An 18,408-nucleotide genomic window follows, 5' to 3' on the forward strand; every position below is an offset into this window, starting at 1 on the left:
AGGTAGGAGTGCCAATCTTTGCCTCAGGATTGACTTAGTAGGAGACTATGTTTTCTTTCATAGATAATAATTGGCTTCTACTGCTAATTTATCTTGAAGAGCGTGTGTGCTCCCCTCTGCATCCCCCTCTCCATGAGCGGGTGTAAGAGGGAGACGTGGGATCAGGGGCTTTGCCTTGCTGACGAACCCTCAAGTTCTGCGGTTCATTCACTGCTTTGTCCCCCAGAGGACGCCCCCCAGAGGACGTCCCCCAGAGAAGCCCCCCAGAGAAGCCCCCCAGAGGACGCCCCCTAGAGGACGCCCCCCAGAGGACGCCTCCAAGAGAAGCCCCCCAGAGGACGCCCCCCAGAGAAGCCCCCCAGAGAAGCCCCCCAGAGGACGCCCCCTAGTCACACTTTTCAGCAGCTTCCGTGGGTTTCCCTGTGTCTCTTTCAGTCCAGTTTCAGTGCTTTTTGCAGGCACAGCAGCGGCTTCTCAAATTTCAGAGCTTTTAGCCCAAAGAAGTAAGAGGCCAAGCATCTGCTGCTGAAGCCGTCCTTGAGTGCCCTGCATGCATCATCCTTAAAGCCTCAAAATAATTTGAGTCTCGTGTGGTCCAAAGCAAACACGGTCAGGATTTTCTCTATTTATCTTAACTTCTCCACCAGCTCTCAGATCTGATGGTCATTAACATGCACATTTGGAATAATCTGGAGGGCATTTCAGATTGCGGACAGGCTGGCCCCAGGTTTTAGCTGGGAGGGCCGTCTGAGGCCAGCAGGAATACTCCACCGGGGCTCAGGCCGTCACCCACAGCCAGAATGGAGAATGCTGTCCTGACGAGAGTCACCACATCTTCTCATGAGCATGTTAAAAAAAGAAAAAGGAAAAGAAAGAAGTGGAATTAACATGATTCTCCATTAAGAAGTTCTGAACTGCTGTAGTTCTAATAGTGTTTGCTTTATACCATTTTATTACCAATTCCATATTTCCTGAATTGTATCTTGAAATCTCAGCATCAACTCTCTATTACAATCTAGCTTTAAAAATAAACACCCACTTGTAGATATGTATCTATATGTATTTATGTCAGTGTGCACTTATTCTTAATAACTGATTTTTGACATGTCACATCAGCTATTTGGGGAAAACGTCATGTGGAAATCAAAGTGCATTTGGTCTCTGGCAAGGGGTTCAGAAAAGCACGACTTTGCAAAGCCTCTTTCCCCTGCATTTCAGAAGTCATGAGCTGTTAAGGGAAATGTGGGCCGTGTGTTTGAAATCCATTGACACAGAAGTCATCGGCATACTTGGTAAGAGACAATTTGATACCCAGAAAGCCTTCTCAACTAGTTTCCGTATCTTTAGCTTTTGAAAAAAGAGATAATAACTGAAAACAAAATAATACAGAAACCTCAGAAGATTAAAATAGAGTGGAGACAGCAGACATGCACAATGACCAAACATGTTTGACTCAGTAGAAGGTAGTTCACCAACCCAAAGCAAATTCCTGGCAGCTCCTATCACTGGTTTATGTAACATGGTGAAAGCTGTTAAATGTCTTTCAGAGAAAGACTCATTTCAGTGATTACAGGCAGACACACAAAAGGAATGTTGCATGTTCTTTTTCTTTTGAAGCAGGTAATGTTGTGCAACAAGCAGCATAATATCAAAGTTCTGAGCGTCTTTTTTTCAACTACCCCCTTTGCCTTTTCTCTTAGATTATAGGCCAGAGAAATCGCAAAACGTGAAAACGTGGCCTTCGTTCGAGGTCCACTGTGGCCTCTGCTCATGCTTGGAACGTGAGCAAAGAGCTGGTTTTCTGTTTTCAGTTTGAGAAGTCCTTCACATTTTCTTTTTTTAGTATAGACACAGTCAAATATTTCATTCATCATTTATATTCTAATGTTTGGCTTGTGTCGGCCATTCTGTAAGGTACAAGTTGACCAACCTTCTCTTGGTGAACAGGTGAAATGTGTGTGGTCCACGGTAGGCACAGTGGATTGGTCCATTGATAAACTCACTAAATGGTCTCTGGTGTTTCTGTCTCCTTGTGATGCAAAACCATGGTCAGTGATGCCAACACTACCTGCGTTAGTGTTTACCTGGCCAGCCTGCCAGCTCTTCCTGGGGAGTAACAGCCTTTGGGGCAGCTCTGCCCAGAACTGTGGCTCTACTTGGCTATTCCCATGCTCAGAGAAAGCAGAGGGGTGGAGACAGAGAAGGGGGTAGCAAGAAAGAGAGGACTGGAGACCAGGGCCCGGCAATCTCTGAAGGCTGCCTGGTGCTGCTCACCAGGTTGTGAGGGTCAGGTGGGGTTTCACTGGAAGCTCTTCTTGAGATCTGCTCTTCTGTCTGAGAATCTGGGGGACAGAATTGTTTATTTGGCCAAGCGTGTTGGCTCATGCCTGTAATACCAGCACTTTGGGAGGCTGAGGCAGGTGGATCACCTGAGGTCAGGAGCTCCAGACTAGCTTGGTGCATAGTGAAACCCCATCTCTACTAAAAATGCAAAAAATTAGGCAGGCATGATGATGGGAGACTGTAATCCCAGCTACTTGGGAGGTTGAGGCAGGAGAATTGCTTGAACCTGGGAGGTGGAGGTTGCAGTGAACTGAGATCATGCCATTGCACTCCAGCCTGGGCAACAGAGTGAGACCCTGTCTCAAAAACAAAAAAGAAAAGAAAAAGAAAAGAATTGTGTATTTGTGCATTTCTTTTCCTGCATAATTTAAAAGTTAGAATAAAATTAAATATTTAAAAGGTCAGAGATCCCCTCCCTGGCCTTTGAAAAGACACCTCGTCTTAGCTTCCCTATACGTATATGAAGGAAAGAGGCCTCACATCAGGAGTGAAGAAATTCACTAACTCTAGAGCATCAGGAATAGTCTAGAAACCAACCTCAGCCTCTCTCAGATCACTGTCTGCCAGGAGGAAAAGCCCAGGTGCTCAGCACCTCAGTGGCCAGTCCTGAACCAAACCCTTGTCGAGGGCTGGCCTCTGCTTGCAGAAAGACGTCTGCACTGTAGACTCCTCCTGCTAGCTCCTCCCAGCACAACCTCGTTTAAATCCAAGGGTACAAGAGCCCCTTAGGACATCAAGATTAACTTTTGACATAGCAGTCCCAGCCTCTCTTAACTGTTCTTCTAGTTCTGGGCCTGAGTTAATTTGTATTTTATTTTGTTTTTAAAATGTCTTCCTAAGCATACACACACACACACACAGACACTATACTTTATAGATACCTGTAAGTGCATTTGTACTTAACATGGTAGCATAAACATCTATATTACTACAAATATTCTTAAATGTGCTGGAGCCTGAGCTTCACTTCACTCCTGTCTAACCCTATTTTACTTAGTGTTTTCTGGCATTAGGAATGTGGGTCCTTTGGCATCTCCCAGCCCCTCTTCCCTGCCCAGCCACCCCAGTCCAGGGGCCCACATGCAGTAGGCAGCCCCAGGACCATTCTTCCCAGAAGTTCAGGGAGGCCCAGGGCTTGGGGTTAGCTCCAGGGTAGGATGGACCTTTCCCACCAGCCAGGCTGGATGGGGAACAATTGCCAACTCAATAGCACCAGCCAACCTACTTCATCTCTGCAGGCTACTTTTCATTTTACTTCTTAGGCCGTAACAAGAAAGAGCCATTTATTTTAAATAAAGGAAAATGTCTTCCACAAAATCAAGTTGTGTGTCTTGTCCTTGACACTGGCAAACATAGCTTAGGCCTGAAGCAGGAAACAGAGTTTATGGTGTGATGGTTCTCAAGCATATGCAGCTTTTGTGCACGCACTGAACATGCATCCATTTCCTCTGCCTCCTTCTCCTTCACGCATCCGGAACTGCTGCAAGCAAGCAGTCACATCACACCTCCCAACCACATGCAAAGAACAAAAATTGCAGCTGCCAGAAAAGATTTAGGACATTTTCAAACTAGGTCTTCAACTGCAGTAAGAGTCACATTTAAGTAAAAGAGCTGCCCATCAGCCCGGCCGAGCTCTGTGCCAGCACTCCACCCCACACCCCTCCTGCTTTCTCCCACAAACAGTTTCCAGCTGACCTTTGGTGAACAGAAAATGTTTTATGAGCTTAAGAAACCACAGGGATAGTAATCTGCTGTGGCTGCCATAAAATGCCATGGGCTGAGTGCTTAAACAACATAAGTTTATTTTCCCACAGTTCTGGAGGCTGGGAAGTCTGAGATGGAGACTGGTGGGTTTGAGTTCTGGTGAGGTCTCTCCTTCTGGCTTGCAGACAGCCACCTTCTTGCTATGGCCTCACATGGTCCTTGTCTCTCATTGAGATCTTTGGACCTCAATGTTCTGGAAAAACCCTTTCCTCTGGCATTATGCTTTATACCTCTATCTTTTCAGGGCCATCCATGCCATTCAAAGAAAGGGCTGAAGCCCGGAGTTCAGAAACAAGTGCTGGGCTGTGCAGACAGCCTGGGAAGCTACTGACACACCTGGCCTCAGGGCTCTCAGGAGCAACTTCAGGGGCCTACACAATTCATCTTCTGAGGTTGTCTCCAAACCCACAGGAAGCAAGGGGGTTTCTATTCCAGCTCCCCTCAGGCAGCAAGAGGCAAGGCACGCAACAGTGTGTGACGGGAGGCAGGCAGTTATTGCAGAAATGGGGTAGGCCCCGATGACAGAAGAGAAGAAACCAAGAGAGGATTCTTCCTGGGGGGCCCCAGGTTCAGCAAGTCACACCTTTCCTATGGGGCAAGGCAAGGCAGATGGCGTGGGCCTCCTGCAGCACAGAGATCCTTCTGTCCACTCAGGAGTGGAGTCCAGGCCCTCAGGCAACTGAGGCTAGAGCACTGAGTCAGGGGACTCAACAAGACCATGCCTGAGTTGCAGATATGGCCACCTGGCACTTTGTAAATGCACGCAAGCCACAGGACCCCTTGCAGGGCAGAGCACTCAACTGCTTTGCCCAGGACCCCTGGGAAACAGCTCCTAGGTCTGCTGGGGAGATGGCCACCTACCATCTCAAACTCCACCAGGGAGCACTCTATTTGGGGGCAAACCACACATAATTAACCCAAATGGAACTGCCGTGGTGGTCGCCCCACCCAAGCTGGCAGTCCCCATCAGCAGATCCCAATCTTTCTTTCAATAAGGGGCACCTATTAGGTTGACTGTAAAACCGTGCGGGGTTTCTTTTGCAAGAATGTTAAGGTTGCACAGGAACCAGCGTTCTCCTGTCCTCTGAGTGCTGTCGTCACGCTTCTGTCCTCACCTGGGCCTGGGAATACCTGCAGACCTTGCTGAGTCATGTGTACAGGATAACGAGAGCTCCTCCCCTTCGTGCAGACGCAAGGAAAGAGACTGCGCCCCCTTCATTCGAATGCCTGGCACGTTTTTCATCAACTCCATGGAAATTCTTAAGTGCTCAGAGTGAAATGCATTTGTCAGAAGCCTACGAGGTTTTAAAACTCTGTATGCCTTTTTAATGACTAGCTGAATTCTCACTGATTCGTGAAGCTCACAGAGTGGTATGGACGTATTCTAACAACTAGGACCAAGCATTTTGGAAAGAAAGCATGGGCAGCTTACTTTGACCAAATGTTAAAAGAAGGCATAAAGTGAAATGACATTTATTCCGACATTATTAATGGCGGAAGTCCTCAGGAAATGAAACGTGCTAATATATTTTGGCTCATATGTATCCTTCTGATCACACCCATGTCCAAATGAGCTGTTTCTCAAGCTTAAAGGGGAAGAAACAATCTACGAATGTTAAAGAAAATATGTATTCTTTGGACGTTATTAAAGCAGGCTTAAAAGACAGATGAACCTCCAGTCAGGCTCAGTGGCCCATGCCTATAAACCCAACACTTTGGGAGGCTAAGGCAGACGGATCACCTGAGGCCGGGAGTTTGAGACTAGCCTGGCCAACATGGTGAAACCTAGTCTCTACTAAAAATACAAAATTTAGCTGTGCGTGGTGGCACATGCCTGTAATCCCAGCTACTCAGGAGGCTGAGGCAGGAGAATCATTGGAACCCAAGAGGTGGAGGTTGCAGTGAGCCGAGATCGCGCCACTGTACTCCAGCCTGGGTGACAGAGTGAGACTCTGTCTCAGAAACAAACAAACCAAAGAGACTGACGAAGCTCCACAGTGATTGTGGTCACTCTGGGAGCGCGTTGTCCATTGCCAGTGGAGAGAGCCTTGCCAGGGTGGAGGAACCATACTGGAGCCTCCCTGGGACCCCATGACCCCTAACACAGCCCCTAACAGGAGGCTTCTGAATGGCAGAGTCCTCCCTCTCAGCGCAGTGCAGAGGCCGCCAAATTCAGATCCTGGGGGTGTCTTGCAAGACAGTCTTCAATGCAGATTCCTGGGCCCCATTCCAGAGCTACTGAATCAGAATTTTGGGGTGGGGGTGAGTTGAGGACATTTATTTTTAACAAACTATGAAGATGAGACCGACACGCTGTAAATTTGGAGAGTTACCAACGCACACCACGGGACTGGCTAGTGCAAGATTTTCCATCTCTTCAGAATGCACAGAATGTGTCTTGTTGGAGAGAGAATGGGAAGAGACCAAAAAAGGTTTCCCCAAACTGAATGTGCTCTCACATGACTGGAGCTCCATGTCTTTGCGTGTGGGACCTTTTCAGTTAGAGGAGGTATATGCCTTTGTGGTGCTGTTTTCCCACTGTAACACAATGTCCCGGTGTCTACGACACACGCTTCCCTTCTGAGGTCCACAGTGTGAACCCGAAGGAGCCGGCCCCTCAAGATGGGGCCCAAGTGGCTGACCGGCCTAAATTCAAGGTGGAGGCACCTGGCTGTCGGCTGACTGCAGGTCACATGTGTATTATTCTGCGTTCCTGGCAGAAAACACATGTTTGTGCCATCTTGAGAACCTCAGAGTTGCCTGTTCCTGTTCACGGTGCCTGAACTGATGGCGGATGGGAACTCCCACTTCTCCTTCTGATCCTACACAACAGACCTTGGCCTACGTCAGTCTGATCAACCAATGAAATAAAACAAGCCTCCATCCCCTCTTTACATAGTGGACCAGGATGCTTGGTCTACATCAGTCTTATCAACCAATGTAATCCAAACAAACCAATACAATCCAAACAAGCCTGCATCCTTTACTTATGTAGTGGAACAAGATGGGAGCCTGGGAGGAAACCGTTTCTACAAAAGACAGCCTCTCTCTTGGCATCTTTGTTTTGTACCAATGACTGTGTCTCCCTGGCTTGCAAACTGCTCTACTATTTGCAGAAACAAAGTCTCTCACTTAACCTAATTTTTTTTTCTTGGTACTTTTCTTAGCAATGGGGATCGTAACTAAAGTACCACTTGCATCACTATGATGCTGATGGTCTCTGGTTGCCCAAGGATTAAAATGTAACCGTGATGAATTTCAAGTCGGGAAACACATCACAGTGGAATTCTGTTCCCCTGGATTTCCTTGAAGACATGGACACACCTTCACTCAGGGCACTGATGAGGCTGTTAAAGGAATAAAAGATGGTATCATTATGAGACCTCTGAGGATACAGTTCTGCGAATCCTCCATGCCTTATTCTCTCACAGGAGGGAGTCTCTGCACTTCTACTTCCAGCAGGCCAACATTTCTCCATGTTGCTTGTATCGATCTTATGAGGGACCTGGAGAAATATGTACACATAGATTTTAGCATGAGTCTTGTAGCACCATGTTTAGTGGGGTGTGTTCTCTTACGGAGCATCTCTGCGCTTGGAGTTGGGGTACGGAGGGCTGGCCATTTCACCTGACCCTGGAATGTGGCCCAGAGCTGCTGACAAGGGCCGTCCTTTTTGAAATAGGAGATGATATTGTGCTCATCTCCAGCTACGTGTGTGTGTGTGAGTGTGTGTCTTTGTGTGTTTCCTGTGAGTGTGTGAGTGTGTTTTCTGTGTGTTTCCTCTGTGTGTGCTTCCTGTTTCCTGTCTCTGTGTGTTTTCTCTTTTGTTTTTGTGCACATGTGTGAGTGTGTTTTTTGTGTGTATGTTTTCCTCTCTCTCTCTGTATGTGTGTGTGTGTGTGTGTGTGTGTGTGTGTCCTCAACCTCACCAAGCATAGCTCAGGGACCTCAGTTATCCCTTGAAGACACTGTGCTGCCAGGTACTAGACACAAATGTGACTTTAAACGTGACCTTTACGATCAAGCGTCTTGTAGTCTAGACAAGGAAGAGAGAGGAATGGAACGCCACATCCTCTTCAGAACTAGGTGCTGTGGGAGAGTTCCTGGCTGTCTTTGCAGACCGCACACTGAAACAGCTATTGTGATCACCACTTTATAGTGACCAGAATGTGTTCAGCAACACAGCCTGCTCACAGCCTGGAGAACAAAAAAATTTGTTTCCAGACATGAACAAAAGCAACCAACCAAACAAATGTTTTCACTCCGTAAACTGATACGTGCCAGGGAGACTTGTCCTGCTTTTTATGGAATGTAGGGGCGCTTAGAGTGGGCATGAAGGCTTGGCTCGGAGGAACCAGCAGCTGTATTATCAGAGACAAAGGGAAGTGACAACAGAGTAATTTATGATGATCCCTGCCCAAATTATCTCAGCACTCCGACTAAGAGCACTGTTCCTGGGCAAGCAGAACACACAACTTCTCACCTGCTGAAGAATGTGGAAGCCACAGGCAGTGGGGCTGGAAGCTCCCACCGTCCCTCCACGAGTGACTTCACAAAGCTTCCATCAGGCACCCGGGCCTGGCTGCCCTCCTGCTCCGCTTATTCTAAATATAAACACTGCAAGGCCCGTGCTTACTCGATCACACTTTTACACATCTCAGGCCAGTCTGCTGTTTAGATTTCCTGGCAACATCCTTGCAAGTCTTCTGTATTCCTTTTTGGATGTATCTTCCTTTACTAGTACAGTTTTTCTGCCTTTCTTTTGGCTCCTTCCAGGTGAACAAGACAAGAAGAGAACGTCTTGTTCTCTTTTGTATTAACGTCTAAGAAGACGCTAATACAAAAATTAATGGAACCAACTGCAGGAACTGCCAAATGTTATGTTGCTCACAGAAGTTTCGACTTTGAAAGATAAGCAGCTTCTATTTATTCCATGCTCCAATTAGGGCAAACACAAAACATTTTCTATCTGCTATGATGTATGTATTATGTATGGACATATATGAAATAAAAGTATAAATAACTGACTTAATTCTACTTTCTTTCAAAATGAGGAAACACGTCTAGCTTCTACGTTGTTCTTTGTCTTTTCAATTATTTAAGCAATTTCAAGAACTTAGAAGTCTCCCCTGCTTTGTAGGAAATAATGAAGCAAGACCCCACATACTCCAGTTTCCCTCAATGGTAACATCTTGCAACACTGTAGTACAATGTAACAGACAGGAACCTGACACTGACACAGTCCAGGCTCAGAACTTTCCATGTACAAGAATCTCCCTGTCACCATTTGATGTCCACACCCACTTCCTCCCGCCCACACTCCTCCTGAGCCCTTGGCAACCACCAATCTGTTCTCAATTTCTATAATTTAATATATAAATGTAATCATACAGCATGTAACTTTGTGAAATTGTTTTTTTTTCACTCAACATAATTCTTGGGAGGCTTACTGATGTGGCTGCATGGATCAATAGTTCTTTCCTTTTTATTGCTGAACAGTATTCCATGATGTAGACAGACCCGTTTGTTTAATCATTCACCTATTGAAGGACATCTGGTTGGTGTCTGGTTTTTGGCTGTTATGCCAAAGCTGCTACGAATAGACATTTTTAGTTTTTTGGGAAAATGACCCAGGCATACAGTGCAATGGCTGGGTCAAGTGGTGGTCGCATGTGTGAAAGCTGTCAGAGTCAAAATGGAGTCACTTGTGTTCAAACAAATAAGCCCTGACAAATACAGCCAGAAAAGGCCTTGGAGGGAGGATTCTCATGTATAAATGACTAGTAGAAAGAACTATCACAAAAAATGGCAAAAAACAGAACCTTGCACAAAGGCCATTGCAACCCCCCCCCCCACACAACACACACACACACACACACACACACACACACACACACACACATTCCTAGAAGAACACCCGCCATGCAACTGCCTGTCCAACCTTGGACTGGAGTCTGTCTTGTTTTTGATACCTGTAGCCAAGGATAATTATCTCAAGACAATTATGTCATCTTCCTCAATTTTCCTTTAAAAACTTTTGTCTTCTTTGACCTCCTTGAGTACACACATTGTTTGCTATGGCATATGTTTCCCACTGCTATGTCCTATTCCTGAATGATACCATTTTTCTTTAAAGAGCCTCTCTGTTATTTAGATTGGCACACGTTTCCCTAACAAACTACAAAACTGCCAGTAGGACGCGGTGGCTCACGCCTGTAATCCCAGCACTTTGGGAGGTCAAGGAGGGTGGATCACGAGGTCAGGAGATCGAGACTATCCTGGCTAACACGGTGAAACCCCATCTCTACTAAAAACACAAAAAATTAGCTGGGTGTGGTGGCGGGCACCTGTAGTCCCAGCTACTCGGGAGGCTGAGGCAGGAGAATGGTGTGAACCCGGGAGGTGGAGCTTGCAGTGAGCTGAGATCATGCCACTGCACTCCAGCCTGGGTGACAGAGCGAGACTCTATCTCAAAAAATAAATAAATAAATAAATATTAAAAAAATAAAAAAAGAAACTACAAAACTGTCTTTCAGAATGATTGTACCATTTTTACATTCTCACTGGCTATGTGTGAGAAATTTAGCTTTTCCACATCTTTGAAACATTTGGTGGTGTCACTGTTTTTTCTTCTTCTTTTTTTTAATTTTAGCAATTCTGAATGCTGTGCAATGATGTCTCATTTTCGTTCGATTTGCATTTCCCTAATTGTTAATAATGTTGATAATATTTTACATGCCTTTTGCCATCTGTATATTGTCTTTGACGAAATGTTTGTTCCTGTGTTTTTCTCATTTTCTACTTGATTGTAAAAAATACTTTGAAAGTTCTTTATATAATCTAGATATTAGCCTGAGATGGCCATGTTGTTTCCAAATAGTTTCTCCTAGTGTGTAGCTTGCTATTTTATATTTTAACATTTTTTCCCATACAGTAAAGGTTTTTAATTTTAATGAAGTCCTATTTATCAATTTTTCTCCTCTGTGGATCATATTTGGTGTCAAATCTCAGAACCATTGCCTAACCTCTATCTCAAAGGTTTTCTCCTATGGTTTTTTTTCAAAGGTTGTATGATTTTACAGTTTATATTGAAGTCTATAATCTATTTTGAGTTATTTCTATATAAATTGTAAGGTTTACTTCAGGGATTTTTTTTTTTTCCTTTTTTTGACCTGTGGATGCCCAGTTGCACCCAGAACCCCTTGTTGAAAGATTCTCCTTTTTAATTGCTTTTGGAGTTTTGTCAAAAATAAGTTGGACATATTTGTGTGAGTCTATTTCTTGGTTCTCTATTCTGTTCCTTTAATTTATGTGACCATTTATCCACCATGTATCACATAGTCTTCATTACTGTAGCCATAAAATAAGTCTTGAAACCATTTAGACTGTTTCTTCTCACTTTATTTTCTTTTCATAATTTTAACTCTCTTGTTCTTTTCATAAATTTTAACTCTTCTACTTCTTTTCGATTTCTATATTTTTTTTGAGTAATATTGTCTATATCTACAAAAAAAACCTTGGTAGGATTATAATAGGTCTTGCATTAAACCATGTTAAACCATCCTTTTACTTTTAATCTGCCTTTATTGTGAAATTTGAAGTGATTTTCTTGTGGGTGGTATATAGTTGAGTCATAGTTGTCTCTTTAATTATTTATGTATGTATGTATATATGTATGCATGTATGTATTTACTTATTTGAGGCAGGGTCTTACTCTGTCACCCAGGTTGAGGTACAGAGGCATGATCATGGCTCACTGTAGCCTCATTCTCTTCTGGCTTGGGTGATCCTTAGCCTCCTGAGTAGCTGGGACCACAGATGTATGCCACCACACATGCTAATTTTTGTATTTTTTTTGTAGAGACTGGGTTTGTCATGTTTCCCAGGCTGGTTCCAAGCTCCTGGCCTCAAACAATGCACATGCCTCAGCCTCTCAAAGTTCTGGGCTTATAGGCATGAGCCACAGCACCTGGACATGGTTGTCTTTTTTAAAAAATCCACTAAATCAATCTCTGTCTTTTAAGTGATATTAGACCATTTATATTTAATGCATTTACTAATGTGTTGGAAATTAAAACTTTCATTTTATTATTTGTTTTCTATGTGTCCTCTGTTTTTCATTCCTGTTTCTTTATCCAGTGAGTTACTTGAAGTATTTTTTTCAAATTTAGTTTTGCTATACCTATAATTTTTTAGAGTATTTATTTATATAGCATTTTAGGGGGTGCTCTAGGTATTACATTATATATTCATAATTTTTCACAGTCAACTTGTGACAATATTTTACCAGTCTGAGTGAGATATAGAGACCTTACTTCTTCTTATGTGATTTTACCCTCCTTGTTTATAAATAATTTTAAGTATTTCCAGGCAAATATTTGGAAGTAAATCAAGTGCTGCTAAAACTTTTGTTTCAATTATTAAACATAATTTGTAAAATTCAAGAAGAAGAAAAACCTATTGTGCTTGCCTATAATTTCAGCTTTTTTAAGCTTCCTTTTTTATTTCTGATATTCCAAGATTTCTTCTTTTATTATTTTCTTTTTGTTTAAAGAAATGTCTTTATTTTAGGGTAAATCAGTTGATGAAAAGTTTTTTCTTAGTTTTCCTTTATCTGTGAATGTCTAGATATACCCTTCATTCCTCAAAGATTCTTACTTGGTTGTGATTCTGGGTTAATAGTTCTTTTCTTCCAGTGGCATGAATGCTGTGCCACTTCCTTCTGACTTCCATAGTTTCCTTTGAGAAATCTGCTGTACTTTGAACCATGTTTTCACTTATGGGTAAGGTATCGCTTCTCTTTCAAGATTCTAATTGTCTTTAGTTTTCAGAAACTTGACTATGATGTGTCTTTGTATAAATTTGGGGAATTGTATTCCTTTGGAAATTTTATTTTGAGAAAGTTTTGCTCAGCTTCTTTAACCTAAAGATTTCTGTCTTTTGTCATACTTGGGAAATTCTCAGCCATTATTTCTTAGAGCACTTTTTTTTTTTTTTTTTTTAGACAGTCTCACTCTGTCGCCCAGGCTGGAGTGCAGTGGCGTGATCTTGGATCACTGCAAGCTCCGCCTCCTGGGTTCATGCCATTCTCCTGCCTCAGCCTCCCGAGTAGCTGGGACTATAGGCGCCCACCACTACGCCTGGCTAATTTTTTTGTATTTTTTGGAGACGGGCTTTCACCATGTTAGCCAGGATGGTCTCGATCTCCTGACCTCATGATCCGCCTGCCTCGGCCTCCCAAAGTGCTGGGATCACAGGCGTGAGCCACTGCGCTCAGCTCTTAAGAGCACTTGTTAATCCCTTTCTCTTTCCCCTTTCTTTTTGTGACTCCACTGACATAAATGTTGGTTTAAAAACAATCATTATCATACAGATCCCTGAGGCTCTGATAACATTTTTTTTTTTCTGTTTGCTCTCAGCTGTTCAAATTGGGTGGTTTCTATTACTCTATTTACAAGTTTACCATTTCTGTTTCCTCTGTGCTAGCATCAAGTAAACTCTTTTTTTTTTTAATTCTTGTATTTTAGTTTTAAATTTCCATTAGGTATTTTTTTTTTTACATCTTCTTTGTTTGCTGGGATTTTCCCATTTTCTATTTTTGCTTCAAGTGTGTTCATATTCCGAAGTCTGTTTTGTTCACGGCTGCTTTGAATTTTTGTCAGACAATTTTATCATTTACGACATCTCTAGTTTATGGTGTGGTGAGTGGTTTTTAACAGAAAACATATTTTTATATCCTGTTTGAGACTCAGAATCTTCTTTATACCATTTAGTTTGGTTGATATTCTTTGGCAACACTTCAACAGTGGAAGGATGTGGGGCTGAATGTCCAAGTTCCCAATGACCTCCTTTGCCATCACAAGGGAGGGGTTCTTCTTCCTGCCTGCTGGGGTGGGCACTCTGGCTTCTCAAGTGGGCTCCATTGACCCACTGGTGGGCTGGCCTCACTGCTGCTGGGTAGTTGTGAAAGTCCTGATTCTCTACCAGGCCTCCCCACCCAGAAGCAAGGGGAGGTGTGTACCTCAAGACTGTTGCTTGGGGTGGAACTTCAGGCTCCTCATGTGGTCCCTCAATCTTGGGTGGGGGCCTGGTTACTCCCTAATGCTGAGGAGAATCCAGACTCCCTATTTGGCCTTCTCTGCCACTACCTGGCTGGGATGTTGTGATGTTTCATTAAAACCTCATGAAGGTGAAGTCTAAGTGCTCCACTGGCCCTGGCTGCTGTGGGTTTGGTGGGGCTATGATTTTTAGGTGGCATTTGGCAGGGCGAGGTGTGGATTTGTCTCAAGTTTTCTGTCTTGCTAGGCTACTCCTTTGCTGGTCTTTTGTATACAGAGAGTGCTTTTCTTGAAGTGTTTTTCTGCACCTGCTGAATTTCTGAGTTGCTAACTTTATTATCAAGTCTGGGATTTCTGGAGAGGAAAGAAAATCCAGCTAATTCATCACCGAATTGTTCCCTTGATCCCAGGTTTTCTAGCCAGTTTGTCTTCTCTCCACCTTCCAAAGTCATTGTGTATTTGCTTCCTATACAATGCCCAGAGTTTCTAGTTATTTTAGAGAAAGAGATAGGAAAATGTACTGCTTCTTCCCCAGCAGAAGTTCTCTCATCATTCATTTTCTCCAAAAGAATTTTCTAAATCTTGGTGATATCAACATGTTAAAACATCAGTTTTATACTTCCTATTTGAAAGGATATTGATTGGTTATTCCACTTTCATGACACAACATTTCAATCAGGTGTAAAACATGTCCCTTGTTTCTAATATCCAAAGTCTCTTAAAGAGTATAGTGTTAGGTGATGATTTTAAAATCATTTGTCAAAATTACCAAAATGCCATTTTAATATCAAAAAGAAATACATGCTATTTTTCTTTTGATTTTGTATTTGCTATTTTTTATTGTTATTATACTTGAAGTTCTGAGATACATGTGCAGAACATGCAGGTTTGTTAGTCGTTTGCTGCACCCATCAACCCATCATCCACATTAGGTATTTCTCCTAGTGCTATCCTTCCTCTAGCCCCCCACCCACTGACAGGCCCTGGTGTGCGATGTTCCCCTCCCAACCGACAAACATAAGAAAAAAGCTCATCATCACTGGTCATTAGAGAAATGCAAATCAAAACCACAATGAGATACCATCTCATGGCAGTTAGAATGGCGATCATGAAAAAGTCAGGAAACAACAGATGCTAGAGAGGATGTGGATAAATAGGTAAGCTTTTACACTGTCGGCATGAGTGTAAATTAGTTCAACCCTTATGGAAGACAGTGTGGCAATTCCTCAGGGATTTAGAACCAGAAATACTATTTGATTTTGTGTTTTAAATATCCGTCTCCCCCTTCTTCCTCTGTCTTGTACTACTAGAGCCCAAGCTCCACTATCGTGTTGTTTGACACCTCCTCACAAATCCCATTTCAGAATCTTGGATGGGTTCTGGCACTAATCTTGGTGCTTCCCCGTTGCAATAGCACTGTGAGGGGGGAAGATGGTGTGTGAGGTCATTGTCCTGCTTGCCACATCTCTTACAGAGATCACCACAACTGACCAGCTGCCCTGAACCCAGACCTCAATTATGACCTCCCTGTGAGTCCCAGAAAACAGGGTCAATTCCCAATTTGGCATGGGACCGTTGGGGATATGATCACCAGGAAATGACACATTTGCATGCATACAGGTGTCAGGAGACCTGGACATGCCTTAAGACACGGTTGAGTACCTTTTCCCATCTGTTTAAGTTCCATGAAAGCTAGGGGTCTTTTGTCACATTTATGGCTGAATGGACAGACCTTGCAACCAGGTGACTACTCTGTAAATATGTGTGGCAAAAATAAATATGCAAGTTTTTTACCTTCAAAGCCAAGGCATTCTGGAACAATGTATTTTTCCAGAAAATTCCCTTTTAGAAAGACATGCTTTTATCTGAACAGCTCTTAGGGGCATGAGAATCTGCCTACCTTGTTGAAAGCATCTTATGCTAAGACACTTGTGACCTCAGAGAGTGTCTACCAAGTAGATCTGAGACACCAAGTGAAAAACTGCAGGTCATCAGCCCAGACTTGCAGCACCAAGTTCAAATATTTTCTAACAATAAGTGCCAATCCCAAAAATATGCTGTTAAAGGGAGATAGCAATCTAGAATCACATAAAAATAACTGGGGCGCCTCCAGAAATGTAATACTTGCCCCAAGCAAGTTCCAAGGCTACAGTAAGGGCCATAGGTGAACTGGACTTTAAGATTCTAGATACTGGACAGATACGTCGAAGAAAAAGACATTTTCCTAGACCAAGAGTTATTTAATACTGGAAAATGGTTACCAATAGAGAATGTGAAATTCCTGAAAATTTTAAAAGAAAGAAATAGCCCTAATTCTAGGGATTCTTTTAAGGATGCGTGATCAGCTGAGAGTCTTTTAAAAGGGTTCCTTGCTCCCAAATCCTACAGGACTTCATGATTCCCCGAACCACTGATTGTGGAACATCTGCAGGAACCAGAGAGAATGCTGAGCTGCTGCTCCCCTCTCCTCTCCTCAGTTGGCTAGGGTGAGTGTTCAGTAATTTGAAAAATAAATAAGCACAACATTTCCAAGCACTCAATTTAGTGCTGACAAATATACAAATGTGAAGAACATTAGGGAGGCATCCAGCATTTTCAATAATGCATGATCCCCATCACTTAATTATTTTGAAAACATCTGTTGAAGAAAAGGATGCCCTGGAGGGGAATTAAGAAGTCACATGGATCAGTGTGTGGCCACATTTCACCCTTTGAAGAGGAGACAGGAGCCTAAGGAGTGTGGTGCTAACTCCAAGCACTCACGGGGGTGGAAGATGGGGTGGTAAGAGACCAAACGGGTCCTGGCATTGCCCAGCCTGGTCTAGATCAGTTTCCACATTGGAAGTGGCACTGGGAGGTGCACACAGCGTGGGGACGTTTGCACCCAGGGCTTGCATTCCCTGCAGCTTCTGCTCTTGGGCAATGGAAGGATGTCAGCTGGAAAGGCTGGGGCGCCTTCTGGGTATTACCCAGGATTTGAGGCTGTAGGTGACTAATCCAAGAAGCATTCAGGTGCAAGAGGAGGGTGGGAAATGGATGCTGTGCTCTCCATGGTCGGGAGGGCAGAGTGGTCAAGAAAAATCGATGCTGCACTTTCCACAGCCACGTGGATTTTGTGTGACTAGGGAAGCCCAGGTGTGACCAAGGAGCAGCTAATCCTCAGGGAGAAGAAGGAACTGGGCTAATTTCCTCATCTGAAAAACCAAGCCCTTGTAAACAATGCTGCCTGGTAAGGTAAAAACCATAGTGAGGTGGTTTGGCTCTGTGTCCCCACCTAAACCTCACCTTGAATTCTAATAATCCCCACTGATCGTGGGAGGGACCAGATGGAGATAACTGAATCATGGGGGAGGGTTTTCCCATGCTGTAGTGAATAAATCTGATGGTTTTATAATGGGCAGTTCCCCTGCACACACTTTCTTGCCTGCCACCCTGTAAAACGTGCCTTTGCTCCTTCACCTTCCACCATGATTGTGAGGCCCCCAGCCATGTGGAACTGTGTGTCTATTAAACCTGTTTCCTTTATAAATCACTCAGCCTCAGGTATATCTTTATTAGCAGTGTGAGAACAGACTAATACAGATAGAGTTCTGTTCCAACTTATGACACAAAGAATCAGACATGTGCAAGAATGGTCATTTTGTTGAATGAAGATCTTCCACAACAACGTTGTTCCATAAAAGGTAGATTCCTTCATTTTTAAAGCTCTTCATAGTCCACGGATTTCTTCTATGTTCATTGTCTCATTTACCTCTCAAAGCCACCCTGAGAGGCAGAAATGTCGAGTGTCATGGAATATTTAGATGGTTAGAAAGGAATGCTGCGTTGTGCCAATATTTATCGATCAGTGATTTAGGTAAGAATTCCAGGCATGCTCAGAGAATCTCCACTCACGGAGATGGACAGTCTGGGTACAAATGCATGCTTTGTTCTTTCATAATCTAACTATAAATTATCTAGTGAATTCTCCTAATTTTCCCTTGCTTCGATTTTTGAATTTATCATTAGCCATGAAAATCAAAAGAAAAGAAAACGTTCAGCTTATTCCTTTGGGATAGTCAACCTTGGGCTATAGGTTGAAATCTACTCTGGGGGAAGGTGTGCATGGAGCCGACCTCCCTTCACTTTCTGACCCCACCCCTGCTTCCCAGTCCTGGCCATCTAACCCTACACTGCCTGGTCTTCATTCTAGAACATTCTCTTTATGGATATTTCAGCATGTCCTTTCTGGAGTGATAAGTAA

General features: G+C 43.5%; 1 long non-coding RNA gene across 1 annotated transcript; it reads right to left on the reverse strand.

The window, feature by feature from the left end:
• Positions 1-589: 589 nt before the first annotated feature.
• Positions 590-8,613, reverse strand: LOC108522127 (uncharacterized). Its single transcript, XR_001883379.1, has 3 exons — positions 8,591-8,613; positions 7,438-7,612; positions 590-834 (listed from the first exon to the last, which is right to left on the reverse strand). It is a non-coding gene; the product is annotated as an uncharacterized LOC108522127 (long non-coding RNA).
• Between the last annotated feature and the right edge of the window lie 9,795 nt (positions 8,614-18,408).

This window comes from Rhinopithecus bieti, unplaced genomic scaffold (genome assembly GCF_001698545.2).
Source record: "Rhinopithecus bieti isolate Rb0 unplaced genomic scaffold, ASM169854v2 scaffold_2524, whole genome shotgun sequence".
In the NCBI taxonomy this organism is placed as follows: domain Eukaryota; kingdom Metazoa; phylum Chordata; class Mammalia; order Primates; family Cercopithecidae; genus Rhinopithecus; species Rhinopithecus bieti.